Raw genomic sequence first — 17215 nt, 5'->3', positions numbered from 1 at the left:
GCTGAGATGGGTCATTAGCTTTTCGCCCTCGCCATCGATCTGAGGCAGAAGAGACAGTGGTGGGGGGTGTAAAAAAGTGATAGACGGGGCACAGGAGAGAGGGGAGCGAGGCTGGACTCTTAAATTGAAACAGTTGGAGAGAACGAAGCGCTGAACGAAGTGACTGCAGCAGCGTTGGTCAGGTTAAATGGATTAAACTGTCCACAACGCTTTGCTTTAACTTTATGTCACGGGTAAACTAAGTGAGTCTGATCAAACTGCCATTTTGTTCTCTGTTACGAATGAAAACAGAGGTTTTAGTCTTTATAAATATAGAAACGCTCATGATTACTCAGATTTATTAAACTGCCTGAGCCGAGGAGCTGTTCTAGAGTGGAGCTGGGCTTCAGACGACAGGATCTGGACTCTTACTTCCTGATGTGTGGACATCTCTCCTCTGATTAGCTGACAGCAACAAGACTACCACTGTCTCTGTTTCCTCTGCAACGTTGATGTTTTATCTCCACTAATAACACAAGCCTGGAGGAGTTCTGCTGTGTGGTGGGGATGCTAAGGCTAACGGTTAGCTTCTACTAGCACAGACGTTCTGCTGTTTTCTGGACGCCAAACCTACAACAGCCTTCCCGTCACGATGAATGAATGTCAGTACTCAGCCTGCCAGGTTTTTCTGATCTGAGTGTTTTCCCGTCGGTTTTTAATCAACGGCTAATGCAGGACACAGGTGTAGAAGACTATGTTCACGTTAAGCTCAGAGTGACTGATCATATTAATTAAAAAATGGTTTCTCAGTGAACTTGATCTTTAAAGACTCTGCGTGAAGCTGTAACCACTCCTGCGTCCCCGTTTCACATGAGGCACAACACTGTCATTTTCAGGTGGTTGAAAACATTTTTGATGAGTGTGGAAGGCTTTTGAGGGTTGCAGGCCTGTCAGAAGGTTGTTGGTTTCGGACTTCATCTGAAGATGACTTGTAGAGAACAGGCTGTGAGGGGTTGGTCAATGGAACTCTTTCATGCCCTATTTTTATGAAAATTGGAAAAATACGGCTGTCTGACGTGTTACAGGTGATATTTTTCTTAGAAGTCTTGGTGATGTCATGACTTTAATATGTAGATGAATACTCTCCCCACCTAAATCCCAAATAACAACAGTGTAAACCATCAATTATGTCAAAAGTTTTTGAAAATTTGTCGCCGCATGCAACTTTCTGCATCCTATATGAGGACTCCTGTTGTCTGTTTTACTTTGTACCCTTTCCTTCACTGTGTGTTTTCACCTGTCCTTTCGCCAGGACCACCTGATTAAGATGTGCTGTTTTTATTTTCCTCTCTTCACAACCCTCGCGTGCAGCCTTGCCTCACGTACAAAGACTGGAAATGGAAATTCCTTGGATTCAGCTACGCTCATCCCAATCTTTGTCTCTCTCTTTCCCATCGCCACCTTTCCGACTGTAACAACGTGTGACATCACCGCCTCACTGTGACATCACTGCAGTTGTGTTTATTAAATAAAATGCTGGCAGCCTTCAGGAAGTAAAAATAAGATCCCAATCCAATCACCGTTGGACTTAATGACATTAGTAGCTGCCATTGGCTGACTGGTTGCTCGGTAACCTGATTTGTGCTAAAGCGTTTGATGATAATAAGATTTGCTCTTATTGGTGTCTGATCAAATCACATCAGCACTGTGTGTGCACTTATTCATGCAAATGCACACATGCACCTTTAAAACCCACCCAGGCTGATGCTATCTGCACACTAATTATAAAATGATATCTGATGTGTAAAAAATATGCACACAATTTGTGCTGATTCTTCTCATCAGTTTGCACCAAAGCCAAGAATGTGACCACGTTTTAGAGTGAATAATGAGAGGAAATATTTTTAATGGAAAAGGAGTCGTCATTTCATAAATAAAAATATCAAATAGGTGAAAATAAGATGATTACCTGACAAAAGTGAGCTAGTATTTATAAGAATGAAGGGATGTGGATGCACCCTTTGTTGAGCGACTCATATTAATCGGACACGGCGAGCCGTCCGAACGCGGTCTGCTGATCAGTAAGTGTAGGTTTTGATGGCTGCCTTGGCAAATGGAGCTTGGCTCATGACAACCCGCCAACTGGCTGGGACCTGATGGATGAATATTCATGAAAGAAGCAGTCAGCTGCAGAAATTCGGACGGTTAGATCTGAACTTGCATCCTTTCTAATTTGTTTTGGCCTTCTGTCCATCATTAAGCTGCATTTTTAAGGTTCTCTTCAGAAAATGTCGCTCAGAGCACACAAAGTGATGAAGGGACGCCTTGTTCCTGTTTTCTGAAACATTCCTTGATGTAGAAGTCATGCTGTACTTTTATTTCCATGATTAGTACACTGATTACCATAATAAACGTTAGTTTGGTGAACTTGTCGTGAGAATGGAGGTGGATGCATAAGGGGAACGGATTTAAGAGCAGGAGGCTGTAGAAGAAATCCGGATTTTAGAATTAATTTGAAGACAAAAACTAAAAAGCAGGATGCATAATTACTGGAAAACAGGTTAGCTGATCTAAAGGAGAACAAGAACCAGGTTAAGGAATGGGGAGGATTACACAGTCCTCCAGGGGAGCCCAAGATGGGCAGGTGTCAATCCATTATGTCTGTTAAAGAAGTCCTTCACTCATATTTTTACTTGATTTGCGAAGGGGGTCGGTCCTCTGGTGCACTAGTTTCAGGAAGTAGAAGTCAACTGGAGGATAAAGTAGCTTCAGACAACATGATTTCCTGACATGTGGACATCTCTCCTCTGATTGGCTAAGAGCAACAACACTCTACCACTGACTCTGTTTGCTCTGCAACATTGATGTTTTATCTCCACAAATGGCACAAGACTGGAGGAGTTCTGCTGTGTGGTGGAGTTGGTAATGCTAATGGTTAGCTTCTACTAGCTGTTTCCTGGACGCTAAACCAACAGCAGCCTTCCTCGTCGTGAGCCAAGATGAAGGATGACGAATTTTAGTTTAATCTAACTCAAGGTTTATAAGTAGATTCTATTAAGGAATTTAATTTCTAAAGACCAAGAATATTTGGTTTTGCAACTCAAAATATTTGAGGCAATTGATTGCCTCAAAAAATTGAGTTATGGGAACTTATTTGGTTTACAGTGTGGCAACTAAAATATTTAGAGTTGCCTTGATGAGCAATTTTAATTTACTTAAACTTAATTTACGAAAACTTAAAATTTTCTGTTTCAAAACTCAACCCTAACCCAAAACACACTGTGGAATCAGACAAGACCATTACTGAGAGATATAAGGGCTTTGTGTGTGTGTGTGTGTGTGTGTGTGTGTGTGTGTGTGTGTGTGTGTGTGTGTGTGTGTGTGTGTGTGTGTGTGTGTGTGTGTGTGTGTAGGCCTGATTTCTCTTTGGTAGTATAAATGCCAACGCCTCTTTTCACTCTCACTGATTCCCTTATAATTAATCAGCCATGCAATTACACAGCAGACAGGAGAGAGAACAAGAGCGGAGGGAAGACAAAAAGAGAGAGAGGGAACATGAAACTTGTATTTGAATCTTTTTTTTCGGTGAGCAAGAAGGGAAACGAATACTGGGGGGGGGGGGGGGGGGGGGGACAGACAGAGAGACAGAGAGACGGAGAGAGAGAGGAGAAGGTTCCCATGAAAGGTGATAATAAGGAGCCTTAAAAGAACAAATGAAAATGTTATTTTTTCCTCTGCCCGTCATGTCTTCCCTCCCCTTTGTCCTGCGGAGGGATAATGAGGGGGAAAGGAGAACGCCCGTGTTTCTCAACAGGAGACCTTTTGTTGAAACATCTCCACACTCCCTCCCTCTCCCTCCTTCCTCTCTCATCCCTACATCCTGACATCTTTCCTCCTCACCGTCTTCCAGCCTACCTTTACGTGTGCTTCTTTCCTCCAGCGCCACCCACTCCACTTCCACCTCTCTGCCTGCATGCCATTATTCTGGCTGCTAATTTCAGGATGATAGATTTGGATTGGGTCAAAACAAAGGCCCGGTCCTCCTCTCCAAGTAATAAAAAGGTCAGTTATTATGGTAATAGGACACAGTTTGATATTAGAGCCGCTCTCTTTGTTCTGCACAAGTTTCATTACTCTGGAGAAGCTCTCAATACAAAGAACAACGTTTCACACCGGCTCTCTTTTGTTGGGAGGACAATGCACAAGGCGGGTGAACGTAAAACACCTTCTTCTTCTTGTAAATATGCTGTTGAGACGTCCTTAGCTCAGGCAGTACATCTGACTGCCGCAGTCGCTTCCGAAATCTGTTTTTAGGCATATTTTTCCATTTGCAAAAATAAAAAAAGCATTTTTTTGGACTAAAAAAAACTGTAAACGGGTATCATCGTAAACTTAATCTTCTTAGCAAATATATAGAAGGCATTCAAGTGTCAGAGCTGTGATTTTAGGGCTTGGAGGTGACAGTGGAGTCCACGGGTTGCTCCAAGTTTCACGCAGTGAGTTTTTGCCAGTGAGAAATGGTTTTTTTGGAGAAAGGTGAATGTGGAGCTGTGGGCAGCCTGGCAGGCAAAGCGAGAAACAGGCTCCTTTTCAGGGAAACTGCTGTGAGACCGCTTTGGGAGTTTTTATTCCTCGTCTGTGCTCAATGCCGCACTTGACCAGTGACATGACAGACATGATTCTTCTGTCAGAGGAGAAAAGGGATTTCCTGCTGTGTGGTTGTACTTTTTTGTGTACTCTGTCAGAGTCGACCCATTTATGAGGGCTAAGTGTGCGAAAGTCTTGACATGGAAGAGCAAACAGAAACCATGTTTGTATTTTCCCCTTTTTTGTAAAAGATGCATGTATGCGATGTGAAATGGTGCATATATATATATATATATATATATATATATATATATATATATATATATATGTATATATATATATATATATATATATATATATATGTATATACATATGCACCATGTGTTACTGTCTCCTGAGTCTCCAGAGTTCTTTCCTCGTCCTCCTATTGAGTTCCCTCTTTGTCTTCCTTCTTCTAAGCCCCCGGTCCCTGGACTTCTCAGCTCCCGGCTCCTGTCGCCCCGTCACCGACCCCCCAGAGTTCCCTGTTCCCGGCTCTTTGTTCCCAATCGCCGGCCCCCCAGAGTTCCCTGTTCCCGGCTACTGGTTCCCCGTCGCCGGCCCCCCAGAGTTCCCTGTTCCCGTCTCCTGGTTCCCCATCGCCGGCCCCCCAGAGATCCCTGTTCCCGGCTCCTGGTTCCCCATCGCCGGCCCCCCAGAGATCCCTGTTCCCGGCTCCTGGTTCCCCGTCGCCGGCCCCCTAGAGTTCCCTGTTTCCGGCTCGTGGTTCCCCGTCGCCGGCCCCCCAGAGTCTCCTGTTCCCGGCCCCTTGTTCCCCGTCGCCGGCCCCCCTGAGTTTCCTGTTCCGGGCTCCTGGTTCCCCATTGCCGGTCCCCCGTTGCCGGTCCCCCGGGGCCTCCTGTTCCCTCCTCGCCCGCCCTTGTGGGTTGTTTTTGTTTGGTCCCTCCTCTCCTGCCCTCTGGTTTCTCGTGCGCTGTTTTGTCTTTGGTTTGTGGTTTTGTCTTGTTCTGGTCTTGTGCGTCTGGTATCCGCCCTTTGGGGGGGGGGGGGGGGGGGTACTGTCATGTTCTGTGTCCCTTTGTCCCCAGCCCCTCCAGTTCCCGCTCCAGGTTCTCCTTTTGTATCTCATAGCACCCTCATGTGTCCATTGTCTGCGTGTCATTATGTGTCTCTTTGTGTTCTTCATGTGTCTTCTGTTGTGGCCCTTTAGATCATTCCTCCCAGGTCCTGTGTTCAGTCATCCCCAGCCCCTCCAGGTGTTCCTTCACGTTCTGTATCCGTGTAGCTCCAGCCTTTTTTGTCCCCAGCTTGGTGTGTGTGTGTGTCCTTCCCCAGCTATGTGTGTGTGTGTGTGTGTGTGTGTGTGTGTCCTTCCCAGTCAGGTCTGGTGTCCTCCTCTGCTCCTCTCCTCATTATTGCTTTCACCTGTGCCAGTTCCCCACACACCTGCTCCTCGTCTCCTATCACTCCAGACCCAGTGTATAAAGCCCTCTCCTTGTCTCATTGTTCTTGTCGGTCCATTGTTGTTGTCAGTGTGATTTATTCTGTCAGTCTGCTCGTTCCTATGGTGTTTTTGGATCTCCTGATCATTTCCTGATTTTTGGACTTTGGCTTCCTGCCCTTTTGGATTTTATGTTCGTTTTTGGGTTCATCCTAAAATAAAAGGATTTTCCTTTATATATCTACTCCTGCCTCGTGTCATCCTGGGTATCTGCATTTTGGGTCCGAACCATCCTCCATATCGTGACAGTTTTTACTTTTGACTTCAGAATGTTTAATCAGGGGCTGACAAATAAAGACAAATGACCCAAAACTGAGTCAACAGCAGAAAATAATGAACATCAGCAGACGCCAGAAAATCACACGACAACTGGAACAAAAAGAAAATAAACATTCCTTTGGGATAATTGTATTCAACATCACGGCACACATTCAACAGCAAGGAAAGTACATCTGTAAATGTCTTGTTAGCATTTCTGCAGAATAACCAGCGTGTATTTCTGCAGAAATGGAATGCAGCCCTCATGCTTTTGAATCTGTTGCACACTCATTTGTCCGTCCTGAAATCAGTGTGCTCTCTCTTCAAGGTAAAGCTGAGCTCAGCAGGTTTTTGTTTGTAAACTAAAAATTGATTTTTAATATCTGTAAATGAGGACACTTAGTCCCAGGCGCCATTAGGACACAAGATTATTACCGTAAGTCATGTAAACTTTAATAATGGATGAAGATGCAGTAAAAAATGAAAGCATGGACCCCCATAAAGACAAACCTGCCAGAACATTCGCACGTTTTCACTTTGAGATCACTGGATTCATTTGTAAGATGCATTTGTGGGACAGTTATGTTTGATCATTGATTGTGTGCTAATCTTGGTATAAAAAAGGTTTCTACCCTATTGTCACTCTTTCTTTAGGGATGCATGATAGAAATAGGAGAACAAGTCTTGTAAACGGTCTTGAAACCTTTGCTTAGAACTGGGTTTGTACTCTCAACACCCAACCACAGTGTTGAAACTTCATAAAGCTTTTTGTTCAGTCAGCACAAATGCATTCATTGATCGCTATCTACATGTGATTTACACATACAACCATTTCACACCTTCGTATTTGGAATGATGTCATCGAGGATGAACCTGCTGGAAAATCCCGCTTTTCCTCTCCTCTCAGCGCCCACACAGAGAAAGGAGGATGCGGCATCAGGGCGGCGCGGGTCTGTAGACGACACACGGCTTATCTTCTGTGAAAGAGTTTAGGCTGATTCTGTTATGCAGCTGCAGGGAGACCGACTCCAGTTGGATTAGACTGATCACAGATCAGCAAAACACACCGTGGAATCAGACAAGACCATTACTGAGAGATGGAATGGCTTTGTGTGTGTGTGTGTGTGTGTGTGTGTGTGTGTGTGTGTGTGTGTGTGTGTGTGTGTGTGTGTGTGTGGCCAACAGATGGGCAAAAGAGGAATCAGTAAATAAATCCTCAACACATCACTGAGCTCTAATTACTGATTAACAACCACTGGACTGCTCCCTCTGTCCCATTCCCAACACACACACACACACACACACACACACACACACACACACACACACACACACACACACACACACACACACACACACACACACACACACACACACACACACACACACACACACACACACACACACAGATTGAACTAGAACTCAGTCTGATAAAAGTAAGACAACGTGACAGGGAACAATCAAAGGACAGAGCTTTGTTAGAGGATGGGCAGTGACAAAGGAACGGATGCCGACGGAATGAAAACACTTTTGTCTTTTCATCAGATCGCTGTTGTTTCTAATCCACTTACACACACACACACACACACACACACACACACACACACACACACACACACACACACACACACACACACACACACACACACACACACACACACACACACACGGACCAACATAGCTGCAGTTACAACTAGAGAGCCAACACACACAAATGTTAGCATAACACACATTTGGTCCATTTCTATCTGTTCTTTTGTGCATCTGATCTGTTTAGCTGCAAGTTGGATGGTGATCAGTACAGCTTAGACTTGTGATCTTTTCTCTAAGCACGATCCAGATTTTCAGAGATCATTTAACGTTTCTGCAACTGTGGTGAAAAACGGTCCTGGACAGTGTTGAAGTAAAGGTCCATGATGCTGGATCTGCAGATCAAGTGAGATTTTTCACATCATCATCTATGCTGGAAACTAAACTGGCGCAGTTTCCTCATCCTTTGGTTGCATCTTGATATTGTGCAATCGTGGCCTGGTGTAAGGATGTCGCAGGACCGTGATGCTGATATGTGGACTCAGGAGAACATTTTGAGGATAGAATATAAATTTGCTACAACTTTAAAGGTCAACCTTACCGTAATTTCCAGACTATACAGCGCACCTCAATATAAGCCGCACCGGGCCAAAAGCCGCAGACATCTACTGAATTGAAACGTAGTTTAACTGAACGTAACTGAACTGATCAGTATCAAACAAAACAGAAAAGTTATTGATTAGTTTATTCATTGTCCTCCTGCGCACTGAAACCACTGAAGTCATCTTCTTCAGTGTTGGAGTTGAACAGCCTCAGATGAGCTTCGTCACCTACCTTTTCTGTGGCGATGTCAGTGTCGCTCTCCGTGTTGCTGTCATCATCCCGGGGTGAAGCTGGGAAAACAAGCAGTGCCATTTTACTGTGAAAAAAATCCTCCTGGGCGCTTTCCGTAGTACTCCTTTAACCATTCCTTCATTAGGCTTTCCAGCATCCATCCTTTCTGGTTGACTAAAGCCGCACCTCATTATAAGCCGCATGGTTCAAAGCGTGGGAAAAAAGTAGTGACTTATAGTCCGGGAAATACGGTACTCTTTAAAACTTTTGCAGTGGTCTTTAGCAGGAATGAATGCCTTGTTCTCTTGCAGAAAAAGCTCTGGCGTGCTCCTTTAGAGGACGTAAGTCAGCTAGAGGAGAAAATAGCTTCAGATGACTTCCTTCTTACTTCCTGATATTTGGACATATCTCCTCTGATTGGCTAACAGCAACACGACTATACCACTGATTCTGTTTGCTCTGCAAAAGTTGATGTTTTATCTCTACAAATAACACAAACCTGAATGAGTTCTGCTTTGTAGTGTAGTTGCTAATGCTAATGGTTAGCTTCTACTAGCTGATGCAGGAAATAGAATTACAAGAATATTTTCACGTTCAGTTTGCATGTCAAAGGCCAACTTCACGGAAACAAAATATTTTAAAGATATTTTGCTCATTATCATTTTTCATGCAGGCTGAACATGAAAATAGTCTCCTACACCTACCTCCTGCTTTAGCTTCTGATAGAAAACAGACAGTGAAACTCTAGATTAGAAAAGCCTGACAGATCTACGTCACACTGTCACTAACATTCATGGACTCACCCATCTTGACTCACGACGGGGAAGGCTAGTGTTGGTTTAGCGTCCAGGAAACAGCAGAGATCGTCTTGGCTAGTCAAATCTAACTGTTAGCATTAGCAACTCCACCACACAGTAGAACTCCTCCAGACTTGTGTTATTTGTGGAGATAAAACATCAACGTTTCAGAGCAAACAGAGTCAGTGGTAAAGTCGTGTTGCTGTTAGCCAGTCAGAGGAGAGATGTCCAGATATCAGGAAATAAAACTCCAGATACTGTTGTCTGAAGCTCAGCTGTAATCTGACTTACTTCTAGTTCCTGAAACGGGCTCACCTGAGCTTCTTTTCCACCAAGCATGACTTACTAGAGACCACTGCAAATGTAATAAAATATGAGTGAAGTTGAACCTAAAACTGATCGTTTTTAAAAATAATGAGAGAACTGGTTTCTCAGCTAACCTGGTTATTACTGCATCATGTGGTGGGAGTCATGGAAGAAACTATGAAATAAACTACAAAAGCACAAAATATAAAGCCAGCACCACAAAAATAAAAAAAAAAACAAATAAATTTTTACATTATATACACACACACACACACACATATATATGTATATGAGCACAGCTGAGATGAATCCCTCTGACGACCCACACCTGGGATAAAAAGGCTGTGCCTTCAGCAGTCTAGGAGGCAGCGGTGCAGGGGTTCTGTTGTCCTCCAGGCCTCGTGCTGTTCTAAGCCCCTTCGAAGTGATGAGTTTTAACTTTAAAAGTTTTAACTCTGAGTTGATGAGTTTTTACTAAAAGGAAAATGGTATACCTCTGAGTCAATCCAAAGGGATCTTTTGTTGATGTCAACATAGTAATGATCTTAATGATCTCTGGTTTGGGGATTTTAAAGGTTAACTCAGTTCTGGTTTTAAGACTTTTATTAACTTTGTGGATTTCAAAACACCTTCAGTTTCAGTAAAAACTTTTAACAACGTTTTAACCAGGTGTATTAATTTTTGATCCCGGACAAGCCCCAATAAAATGTGAAGGAGGGGGTAACATCAGAAACATGACAGTGAATTTAAAAATGGGTTTAATTGTTATAAAAGGTACTAAGAACAAGTGCAAACAGATAGTGAGCATTATTAAAACAATGCAAAACGGGAAGTTCTCAGAAAGGTTAACAGTTAAAAGATAACTTATCAACAATTAAAACACCTGGTTAATATATATATATATATATATATATATATATATATATATATATATATAGAAAAGAGCAAAATGATGACCAATAACCTCCCTTTGGTCAAACCCTAACCTTAACTTTGACTACAGACAGAGGCGAGCCCTGTTCACTGGCTGCTTTTGCAGCAGCCAGGACAGATTTCAATGTTGTTGCATTCTCCATGTTCAGAGAGAGTAACAAGCACATTCCTGGTGGGATGACACGGTGATCGCCTGACATTTAATGTTTTTCTTTAAGAGGACGGTGAGTGCTGGACGGACTGGAAACTCAGCAACAGTTACTCAACATAATGGACGGACAACAAAAGGGTGAGCGAGGGTGTGAGTGAGTATGTTCCACACTTGATCATGCAATATTACCCCATTTAATAGATAAAGTGAAAAATGCTGAGTCATGGTTTTCTCACCGTTCCTGTGAACCATCTATCTCACTAACTGCTTCTGTTTCTGCAGAGTTACCACGGAGCTGTAACTTCCCCAAAGAACGAGCACATTAGCCTTATCTCCACCAGAAACCACCACACGTGCAACTATTTCCACCGATGAACTTCCTTGTAGACTTTATGTTCCCATTGTGGCTCTTCATTTGTGGGGAATTTAATTATTGAGAAAAAGAACAGTCTTTTTTGTGTGATGATTACATCCAGTGACCCTGTGATACCACTGGATCCAATAAGCCTGGGCACATCTGAAATTGTTCATCTTAGAAATGGAAATACCGATTTTCTTCTCCCCTGCAGCACAGATATGACTCACTTTAAGGGTTATAACCCCATGAACATTGCACATTTGTCTCATTCCAAGCAGGAAGCTGAAAGATGGAGTAAAACAAACCATTTGGGAGAAAATTCAACGAGGAATGTTTAATTCTTCCTTTTCATTTCACATGGGATTCAGGTTTGACTTTAGGACAAGCATCAGGAAAAGTACGTTTGTACTTTATTCTAAAGTTTTACTCATCAGAAAATAAATTTCCTTTAATTATAAGAATGTAAGCTGGAATGGTTCCAACGTGAGAGGCTCAAGGAACAAGAGCAGCTCCTCTAGAAACGACAGAACTAAAACGGATGAAAAAAGAACCAAATAAGAATGAAAATAACTCAGATTCTTCTCATTCTTACTCCTCTTCGTTTTCTTCTTCTTTTTCTTCTTTTTCATTTTCTTCTTTTTCTTCTTCGTTTTGTTGTTGTTTTTCTTTATCCTCCTGATGTGTTTTGTCAACTTCTCCTTCATTGTTGCCGTCTTAGTTGGCATCATCTTCTTCATCATCTTCATTTTTCATCTTCACCGTCATCATCATCATCTTCATCATCAACATCATCTTCCTCTTCTTTATCATCTTCTTCACCATCATCATCATGGTAAAAATGAAATGGCCTGTATTCGTATAATACCTTCTTAGGGTTCTACAACCCCCCAAGGTGCTTCACAACACAGTCATTCACCCATTCACACGCTGGTGGTGATGAGCTACGATGTGACGACAGCTGCCCTGGGACGCAGTGACAGAGGTGAGGCTGCTGAACACTGGTGCCTCTAATCCCTCCAACCACCACCAGCAGGCGAGATGGGTTAAGTGCCTTGCCCATGGACACAACAGCAGAATTCTCTTGTCCGAGCCGGGATCGAACCTGCAACCTTCCGATTACTGGACAACCAGCTCTACCTCCTGAGCTACTGCTGTCCCACCACCGCTGTCATCACCATCTTTTTCTTCATCATCATCTTATTCATCTTCACTGGCTGTTAGACTCAAATAAGTGCATCCCTCTAGAAAGTGGAAACTGCCGCTTTAAGTCCTCTACCTGACAATATGACATCATCCTGTTGGAACAAAGACACAGAGACATGAAGGATCGTAAAGACAGTTGGACGTCCTCTCTACTGTGGAGACAAGTTGACATGACTGAGGGGAGTTTCCTGACCCAAGACATGCAGAATGATTCGGAGACAGAGGTAGGAAAAAAATAAGATACAATTTTATTTCTTTTAACTGAACTAAAGAGGCACCACAAAATGTGGAGATGGGTAGCAAAGGCGCAGAGCACTCTTTCCGGTGGCCGGGGTCTGTAGGATAGACAGAGGTGAGGATCTTGTGGCTGAAGTGGAATAAATTCTTCGGAGGAGTCTTACTGTAGGAAGCTGGCTTTGATGTCTGGGCAGATCTGGGGTGAGCTGTGGCAGAGGTGTTGGTACTGGGGCGTGATCCAAGAGGTGAGCGGAGGAGAGCGGTGGGGTCCACCAGGAGGAGGGAGATCTGTAGCACGGTTCCAGATTATGGCTGAGGTTGGATGAGGCAGGTCTGAAGATGATCCTGAGGAAAGCAGGGCGAATGATTACTACGCTCATTAAGAGCACAAACACCATCTGTAGCTACTAGGACTGAGATAACAATAACTGTAGCGATCTATAAACTGTGAAAATAACTGTAGCTTGTACTAAAGGCAAGACAGAACTACCCAAGTTGAGTAATCTTCCAGCGAGGTGAAGTGATCTCCCAGCTCCTTATAAACCCTGGCAGGTGATGGGAAACACACCGCAGCTGGCCACTCTCCAGCACCGCTCACCTGCAACGACTTGGTGGTAATTAGTTGAATGTGCAGACTCACCCCAGATCCTGACAGTACCCCCCCCCCCCCCCCCTCAACGGACGCCCCCTGGCGTCCCAGCAGAGGAAGAGGAGGCGGAGGAAGAAGACGAGGCCCTGGAAGCTTCAAAGTCCGCGATGAGAGAGGGGTCCACAATAAAAGACCCCGGAACCCAGGACCTGTCCTCGGGACCGAAACCCTCCCAGTCCACGAGGTACTGCCGACCCCGTCCCCGGGGACGAACGTCGAGGAGCCTCCTGACCGGGTAGACGAGACCACCTTCAAAGAAACGAGGAGGAGGAGGAGCAGGAGAGGGACACAGGGGACTAGACACAACAGGCTTGACGAGGGACACATGAAAAACAGGGTGGATCTTAAGGGAGGAAGGAAGGGTCAAACGAACAGTGGAGGGACTCGGGACTGCAGCAATGGTGTAGGGACCGATGAAGCGAGGGGAGAGCTTCCGGTTGGAGGACTTCAGGCGAATGTCCCTGGTGGACAGCCAGACCTGCTGTCCAGGGGCGTACAGAGGAGCAGGACGTCTGTGCCGGTCAGCAACCTTCCTGTTGCGCTCGGCCGTCCGTTCCAGGGCTGCAACGGTCTGAGTCCATGCGCGCCGAGCGCCACGGAGGAACTGCGGGACAGAGGAGGCGGACCGCACCTGGTCTGAGGGGAACAAGGGAGGTTGGAAACCCAGCGACGTCTCGAAGGGAGACCTGCCTGTGGACGAAGAGACATGAGCATTGTGCGCGTACTCCACCCAGGGGAGTTGGGCGCTCCAGGTAGAGGGATTCGTGGCACAGACACAACGCAGGGTGGCTTCCAACTCCTGGTTTAACCGCTCACACTGCCCATTAGTCTGGGGGTGAAACCCTGATGTGAGGGAGACCCTTGCCCCCAGGGCGGCAGCGAACTCCTTCCACAGCTGCGAGACAAACTGGGGACCTCTGTCAGACAGGATGTCCTGAGGGATGCCGTGAAGGCGGAACACATGTTTAACCAAAAGTTGGGCAGTGACTGAGGATGAAGGGAGCGACTTAAGGGGAACCAAGTGGCAGGCCTTAGAAAAACAATCAACTATGGACAAAATCACAGAAAACCCATGAGACGGGGGAAGACCAGTAACGAAATCCAGGGCAATGTGAGACCAGGGTCGTGAGGGTATAGGAAGAGGCTGGAGAAGACCAGCAGGTGGCTGGTTGGAGATCTTACCCCTGGCGCAGATGTGGCAGGCCGCAATATAGTCCTTCACGTCCTTGTACAGGGTTGGCCACCAAAACATGCGCCGGATGAGGGCCACAGTGCGTCCCACTCCTGGATGCATAGAAAAGCGTCCGGTGTGGGCCCAGTGGATGACGGAACCTCGGACCTGGTTGGGGACGAAGAGCAGGTCATGTGGGACATTACCTGGGCCTGGGTCGGACTTCTGGGCTTGGAGGACCTTATCACGGATGTCCCAGGTCAGGGATCCCACGACGCAGGAGGGGGGAATGATGGTCCCAGGTTCTTGTTCTCTGTCAGGAGAAAACTGTCGGGAGAGGGCGTCAGGCTTGATGTTCTTAGAGCCAGGTCTGTAGGAAATAATAAAGTTGAAACGGGAAAAGAAAAGGGACCAACGATACTGTCGGGGGTTGAGTCTTCTGGCGTCCTTCAGATAGGCCAGATTCTTATGGTCTGTCCAGATGACCACCGGGAGCTCTGCTCCCTCGAGCCAGTGCCTCCATTCCTCCAAAGCCAACTTGACAGCGAGGAGTTCCCGGTCTCCGACATCATAATTCCTCTCAGCAGGGGTCAGCCGCCGGGAAAAGAAAGCACAGGGATGGAGAGCGTTATTGTGTGGGTTTACCTGGGACAGCACAGCACCCACCCCAGCGTCCGAGGCGTCTACCTCCATGGTAAACTGCCTGGTGGGGTCTGGTCGGGTAAGGACAGGAGCCTGGGTGAAGCTATGCTTCAGTCGGGCAAAGGCGTCTTGGGCCTGGGGGGTCCAAACAAAAGGTCTAGAAACAGACGTCAAACTGGTTAGAGGGGCCGCTACCTGACTGTAGTTGCGGATGAAACGGCGATAAAAATTTGCGAAGCCCAGGAAACGCTGTAGTTGTTTCCTGGAGGTGGGCGTGGGCCAGTCCAGTATGGCCTGGGTCTTCTCTGGGTCCGCCCTCAAATGACCACTCTCCAGGATGAAGCCCAAGAACTTGACAGAGGGTACGTGGAACTCGCACTTCTCCGCCTTCACAAACAATCTGTTCTGGAGGAGGCGCTGTAGCACTGCCCTCACATGTTCCTTGTGCTCTGTAATGTTCTTAGAGAAAATCAGGATATCGTCTAAGTAGACAGAAACAAAACGGTTAATATAATCCCCCAGCACAGAATTGATTAAAGCCTGGAAGACAGCCGGAGCATTGGTCAGACCAAAAGGCATTACCAAATATTCATAATGTCCAAGTGGAGTCTTAAAAGCAGTCTTCCACTCATCCCCCTCCTTAATCCTGACCAGGTGGTAAGCGTTTCTGAGGTCTAGTTTGGTGAAGACAGTGGAGCCCTGCACGGGTTCAAAAGTGGATGACAGGAGAGGCAGGGCATACTTATTCTTCACAGAAATGTTGTTGAGTCCCCTGTAGTCTATACACGGTCGCAGCGTGCCATCCTTCTTGGGGACAAAGAAAAACCCCGCTCCCAAAGGGGAGGTTGAGGGTCGAATCAGTCCAGCAGCCAAACTTTCGGATATGTATTTCTCCATACACTCCCGCTCAGGTTTGGAGAGGCAGTAAAGGCGACTGGTAGGAAGAGGAGCTCCTGGAAGTAGCTCAATACTACAGTCAAATGGTCTGTGAGGCGGAAGGGTGGCTGCATGTTCCTTACTAAAAACACTCCCAAGATCATGGTAACATTTGGGAACTTCTGAGAGGTCTGGGGGCACAGAAGTAGTCGGGCGGTCCCTAGTGGAGAAAGGGAGTGCTGACTTGAGGCACGATTCAGAGCAGCGGGGACTCCAGGTCTCGATGCAGTTTGACTGCCAGTTGATGTGCGGGTTGTGGACTGAGAGCCAGGAATGACCCAAAACTACAGGGGCGTTTTGTGATGGAAAAACAAAAAACGAGAGTTCTTCAGTGTGATTACCGGATATTCTGAGAGTGAGGGGAGCTGTGCGGTGAGTTATTGTGGTGAGAGAATTACCATCTAGAGACGAGACAGCTAGAGGCGTAGATAGAGGCACAGTGGAAAGTTCTAACTGTTTCACCAGCTCAGAGTCCATAAGGGACTGCTCACAGCCAGAATCTAAAAGGGCGTGACAGTCGAGGGCGTGAAGTCTAGAAATTACGGTACAGGGAATGATGCTACGAGAGGTTCCACTGGTTATACTGCCCATCATTACTCTCGTTCCTAACGACGGGCCCTGTCTTTTAGTGAAGGACACTTCGAGACATAATGGCCTGCGAGTCCACAATATAAACACAGACCTGACCTGCGGCGTTGCTGCTTCTCCTCTGGGTCCAGATGTGTACGACCCAGCTCCATGGGTTCCTCCCTCGGGCTCTGGTTTTTAGGTTGCGACGGAGACTGAGAAGGGTAATTAGGTGAAGGTGTACGAGTACCTGATTGTCTCTCCCGGTGTCTTTTATCAATGCGGATCGCCAGATCGATCAGTCCATTTAGAGTGGCGGGTTCAGCACAGAACGCCAGTTGGTCTTTAATCCTCTCAGACAAAGCCTTAGAAAAAACCCCTTTTAGAGCCTCCTCATTCCAGCTCGAGGAAGCCGCGTAGGTCCGGAAGTCTATGGCGAACTCAGCTACCGATCTCCGCCCCTGAGATAAATGAAGCAGCTTATGTGCCATGTCACCAGGTGTCTCCTCACATCCGAAGGTTAGTTTAAAATCCTTAACAAACTCAGAATAAGAGCCGGTTAAAAATGTTTCATCA

General features: G+C 45.9%; 1 long non-coding RNA gene across 1 annotated transcript; it reads right to left on the bottom strand.

Annotated features, from left to right (window-relative positions):
- Positions 1 to 12662: 12662 nt before the first annotated feature.
- Positions 12663 to 13278, bottom strand: LOC139066277 (uncharacterized). The gene is made up of 2 exons (XR_011519210.1): positions 13165 to 13278; positions 12663 to 13019 (listed from the first exon to the last, which is right to left on the bottom strand). It is a non-coding gene; the product is annotated as an uncharacterized lncRNA (long non-coding RNA).
- Positions 13279 to 17215: the final 3937 nt, after the last annotated feature.

This window comes from Nothobranchius furzeri, chromosome 2 (assembly GCF_043380555.1).
Source record: "Nothobranchius furzeri strain GRZ-AD chromosome 2, NfurGRZ-RIMD1, whole genome shotgun sequence".
Lineage (NCBI taxonomy): Eukaryota > Metazoa > Chordata > Actinopteri > Cyprinodontiformes > Nothobranchiidae > Nothobranchius > Nothobranchius furzeri.
Note: the sequence above shows the minus strand (reverse complement) of the source record. Positions and strands in the feature narration are given on the sequence as shown.